Source organism: Dermacentor silvarum, chromosome 7 (assembly GCF_013339745.2).
Source record: "Dermacentor silvarum isolate Dsil-2018 chromosome 7, BIME_Dsil_1.4, whole genome shotgun sequence".
Lineage (NCBI taxonomy): Eukaryota > Metazoa > Arthropoda > Arachnida > Ixodida > Ixodidae > Dermacentor > Dermacentor silvarum.
Window position 1 is genome coordinate 56533086 of NC_051160.1, and position 6000 is coordinate 56539085.

The window sequence follows — 6000 nt, forward strand, 5'->3', positions numbered from 1 at the left end:
TGCGCGAGATTGATTGGATATCGCGGCGCCACGATTGGGGACAGCATTGTCTTTTTTTTTTTTTTGTTCTCCTCCCGGCGCCATGGTCAAATCCACAGCGGCCGCTTGCGATGTTGCGCTGCCGCTGTTTCGATAATCACATCGCGCTTCGATCGCGCGAAAATTATGGTCGCGGCGGCCAACGCGGCCTTGTCCACCCGTCACCCGACCCGGTGTGAAAAGTGTCGTCTATACTTGCGCGCTGCGGCGGAGACGGCGATGGTTACAAGGGTGCCGAACGCAGTGGGACTCGGTCGGTGGAGCCAGGTATTAATTGGTCTAGCTCGCAGGGTGTATAGGTGTAACGGATGGGTCTGCCTAATGGAAGCGTCTATTATGTGTTGCGATATGGCACCCGCTGCGGCGGCTCGGTAGGTGGCTATGGCGTCCTTCTGGCTCAATGCAGGGTCAGGGGTTCGATTCTCGTCCTCGGTGGGCGCATTCCAATTAGAATAGGAAACACGAGATCTAGGTGCCGGTAAAAGAAACCCCGCTGGTAAAAATTAATGACGGGTCCTCCACTACAGAGCCCATCATAGCTCAATGTGAAGGTGTAGAACGTGATAAGGTAGTCAGTTCTTCTTTCAATATCTAGTTACTCCAGGGAAGTTATATTTTTTTCAAGCAGCGCCCGTTCCATTCTGGACTGAGCTAGGAGGGCCGGCCGTTCGCAGAATCCTTCCATTCTTTCCACGCAGTACGAAAAAAATTAATAAAATGACTAGTCTTATCCTTGAAATGTAAGACATTATTTAGTGCTGTTACCTGACACAATGCCTGACTACAATTTATTTTTAGCCTTGGTGCCACCATCTCGCAATAGACAGTTCTCGAATAGCGCTTAGTGAATCATATATTTCAAACGTGAGGACTTTGCGATATATACAAGGTGCAGGCGACAAGGAAGTGTTTCAGTTTAACGTACGCACATGGACGAAAACACAAAGGAAACGTAAGTAGAGGCGACGAGATCTCCTGCCTTGTGTGAAACTATTGCAAGCAAAGACGAGGTGTCTCGTCAGGCGTATAGGGACGACAAGGTCGTCGGGCGATCTAAAACATTTCAGTCGGCTAGCCGCTGATAACCTGATGTTCTACTCAGCATACAGAAGCGAAAGCTTAATTCACCATTCACCGGCGATCAGGTTTTGTGTGAGCAAAGCCAACAATACTGTTTTCACTGACGTGGGGGCCACTGGTGTCTCCATGCTTGTCAATGCCATTTAGCGTACGTAAATGCGACGACGTTGCTCGCCAGAAATCGTAAATTAACAAAGCGTTTGTAATCTACAGGAACGGGATAATGTACAGAGCATGCGCAATGAAGAGAACGCTATATATTTCTTTGTTTTTAAAGCGTTTACGCTTGCCTTGTGCAGCTATCCTAAATTTGTATATTGTCTGCTCGAAAATAACACGTACTCGTGTATGTTTTCCTACCGGAAAGTGTTCGCCTCACGCAGTTAGTCATTTGGTACATTCGCATCATTGCAGACTCTGCCCCCACCCCCTCCCCCCTGCTCACCTGTGCTCGTGAAAATGGAGGGCAAGTCAAGGAAGAAACGCGGAAGAAACTGTAGCTATTGGTATAGCTTTTTTTTTTTTTTTTTTTTTTTTTTTTTGCTGCAGCGCATAAGCGCTGTATTGGAACTCTACAGCCGACAAACATCTGCGACCTCTTACGTATCAACAGTCCTTATGCAAATGGAAGGTCTTTGCAAGCGGCGCCATTCTGCAAACTCTTATGGGGCACTGCGCGATAACGTAACCTACACGATCTTCATCATGCAAGCTCGTTGTAGTAGTAACAGCACCACCCCGGTTTTAGGTATAACACTGTGAGACGACTTAAACACGAGCACTCACTATACGCCTTGCCCTGTGGCGGCAGGCATACTACTTAAGCGGACTGCGGTTAGCTGCACATTTTCTGCGAGGTCGCGCTGCAGGCATCTTTGCGGGCTCTTCCGCGGCATACACCATTATCATTCATCACACATATCAATACTAGAGATAGATAGATAGATAGATAGATAGATAGATAGATAGATAGATAGATAGATAGATAGATAGATAGATAGATAGATAGATAGATAGATAGATAGATAGATAGATAGATAGATAGATAGATAGATTTTAATCAAAAGAGCATGCGAGCATAGGTAGCTCCTCCACTCTGCAGTGGGCGGTCCCCTCAGTCCAGGAGTACAGCGGCCTTAGCTGCCCTACTCGCTCAGTTGACCAGGTTGAGCTGGTCCGTCGAGTCGGAGCTGGACAGCGCTGCCTTCCGTTGCCTTTTGGTGGGGTGTGTTATGGGTGTGAGCTGTGGTGTGTTTGCGCAAGCCCATACCATGTGGTAAAGCGTTGCACATTGATCTCAGTGTGGACATATTATAGGAATACAGCGCAGCGTGTATGCCGTGGTAAAGACTCAAACGTGGATATGTGTTTGTTTGGAGTTTTCGCCATATTACGGCTTCCTCTCGCGTCAGAGCACTATGCGGAGGGGGTAGTGTTCTTCGGGAAAGGCGATAGTGTTGTAGGATGTGCATGACTTACATATAACAGTACTAAATAACTTGCGTTCCGGGAATGATACAAGTTAATCTATAAGCCATTGATGAGCCAGACGCGTTGACATATGTGATCGCACGCGACGTTATCTTAAACACCCCATCTGTCCATTGGCGCATGCAGCGCAGTAAAAATAGGTACGCACATCACATATTTAATTTTACTCAAGCTCCCTTAGGCAATGTTCCCGAATCTTGACAGGTTCAAAATGAACGAACCACCTCGAGTTGGTCAACTACACATCACGTACAAATTCCAGATTCCTCTGCCAAGTCGCTTCACCGAAAGTGCCATTAAAGCGATTTGTAAAATGCTCGCGCGCATTCGATCAAAGGCCGCGGAGTCCGACGGGGCTTTTTCCCGCATCCCGATTCGGACAAGCCGCATACAACTATAGCTCACACAAACAATGCACGGAATTCCGCGAGGAGGGTGCGACCCTGCAAGGTTATCGCGTCACTCAAGGAACGATCGGGTGAAAGGGCGCGGCGGTCGGTGCCAGCCAAGGCGGGGCCGCGGCCATCAGTGTATACAGGCTTCGCAGTCCCGGTATGTAAACCGGAGACGTGAAGATTGGGCAGCAACTATATACAAATGAAAGTCCTCTCTCAAAGCGAATGCTTTATAGGCACCGTCGCAGATGGAAGGCTCTTCGACGCCGCTGAGGAATTGACGCGTATGCGTGCGAGTTTCCCATGTATAGTCCCGAGAAGGCCGAACTCTACACAGCAGCTTCCGTCATGCGGAATTGTTACCTTTCGATCGCGGCAGGCTCGTCCGTTTTGGGCGAAGTCGTGCGCCTTTGACCGCGTTCACTTTTTTTCCTCGTCTCGTATAGGCGATGGCGCTGCCTTCCAACTAGCGGCGAGGGAGGGGAGGCAACGCTTTTAGCACGTCCCGAACACGAAATGCGAGCTGTATAAGCTAGCGTAGACCCGCGAGTTCGGCCCAGATCTGTCCAATGCGCGTAGCTGTGTCATTGGATTCGTGCCCACGGTGGGCTAAAGCGTTGCCTCGAAGTTATTTTATGGCGTGAGAATTGGGCGTTTTCTTGCTTCGTACTCGTACGGTCACGTGGAAAAGAAGGCGAGTACGTATTTACGCCTGACACCGCTGACGTCGCACCACCTGTAGGCATAAAGTGCGGCTCTTCGCTGAAACAATTACTTCGGCGAAGGGTGGCAAGCTAGCGGGGCTGTCACGTAGCTTAATATGGAAAGCTACTCTGCTGCAGTTGACACAGATATGCATGCATAAGGTACAAGGGAGCCACTGCATGCAAAAGAAGAACCTCAGGGCCTTTTATATTGATATCTGTATCGTTGGTCTTTAGTTGCGTGCATTGAGATGTGCAATAAATGATGGACGTCTTAGCAACAACAAGGCATATAATAGTCTGCATAGCAGTGGGCTCATGGAAAGAAATCGATCTGGTAAATTTGTCACAGTGCCTTTTGTTCTACTCTGACGTATATAAGAATTGCCTTTGGAAGAGTAAATTGGTACCGTGGAAATCCGCAAGGTCTTGGGGAAGTTTCACAAACGCCAAAGGGCAAACAAGAATAAATTTTCTTCAACTTCTTTCTATTTTCTTTCAGAGAAATTCCTACAGGCTTACAGTGAAGCTTCGTGCTTATCTAGGGTCGATGAACGTGTCTTTTTTTCTCTCTTTTATGAATTTATTTTGCCACGTTACTATGATAATTTTTACATAGACAAGAACCACCGCGAAGGTTCCGACATCCTATGACCACATGACGCAGTAAACTTGCTGCAGTTAGTGACAAAATTTTACTTACTAGCCGGCGTACACACGTCGGCCACGACATAATCATGAAAAGAGTACTTCTGGCTATATTTTGCGATAAAATTCGAGCAAGACAATGAACTGTCAAGCACGTTTTAGTTCACAAAAGACCTCAGTATGTTCCATGTGAAATTATTGGTTCCCGTAACCAAGCACCCGACCTGGAAAATGCGATCCTTATATGTTTGAAAAGATCTGATGATGGCCATTCTGCGTATTTTCTAACCGTAATTCTCGCATGGCTGAAGGAGCTTGACTTCAACGGCAATGAAAAAAAAAACGATAAAAAAGAAAAACAAACATTCGTGATAGCTTCCCTTGTGTTTTTGGCTCTTCTTTCGCAAGTTTCTAAATTCACTCTACATTTTCTGCTGATGAAAAGCCTGCAGTGCCGCTGTGGCCTCGACTGCGCTGGTAATCGAGAGAGAGAGAGAGAAAAATAACTTTATTTGACCCAAAATGTGGTAAGAGGAGGGGGTAATGACTAGAAGCCTCCCCCCTCCCCCCTTCAGACGGCGGCCGGCAGCCCGTGGGCCACACTGGCGTCTTCAGCCATTTGGACTAGTCTTGCTTGAACATCCGGATCCCAGCTGAGCAGCACGGTGTCCCATTGCACCTCATCTCTTATTATTAAAGTTAGTTGTTGTGTTTCTGACTTGTGATTGTTATTATATTGTTTCTTTGGGCATGCTCAGATCATGTGTTGAAGGTCTGCTCTGTTGTCACAGCGCTTACATGTCTGTGTATGCGCCTGGATGATAGTGACTGAAGGCAGTGGGGTTGCGGAATGTGTTGGTTAGTATTAACCGCCAAGTCACCGATTGCCACTTGTTTAACGAGCAATGTGCTGCCGGGTATCTAGCCCTGGCTAGCCTTTAATTATCTATGATTTCTCTATAGGACATTCCAGGTCATTTGCTTCTGTCTCATCCACTTGTTACGCTGAAGGTCTTCGATGCGCGCTATCGTGAGCTCCTGTTCCGCAATAAGCAGTGTCACATTCCTTGTTATATCCCCTATATTTATTGACTACTAAGATATTTTTTGCAATATTTAATAGAAAATCCAATGCCATCATTAACAGAAACATTGGAGTCAAAGGAAGAAAAAAAAAATAGCATATCGTCATTCCCGATGTGTTTGTTCGTTTGTTTGTCAATCACTGTGGGCTACGCGATAAATGCTCTTGTGATATGTTAGCTGTTCCACGGCTTGAAACATTGGCAGTTACGTTTATAGTGACTGTCGGGCTTCTAAGTACGAGGTCACGGGATCACATCCCGGTCACGACGGCTGCATTTCAATGGAGGCGAAATGCGAAAACACTCGCCTCCAAAGACAGAGGAAAAAGCTGGGCGACCGTAACGGTGACAACCAAAGAAAAGCTGCTAACGTGCGTGACGGTAAAAAAATCACAGCATATCCACGAAGTGAATGATGATAAGTGGGCGAAGCACCGGGGGATCATTCGGGTAAACCACAGCTACGGACGAGAGATAAAGAGAGCACGCATCGGGAACGAGAGAGAAAATTACACCATCTTTCCGTAGGGGAACCCTGAGTAGTATGCGAAGCAGCCA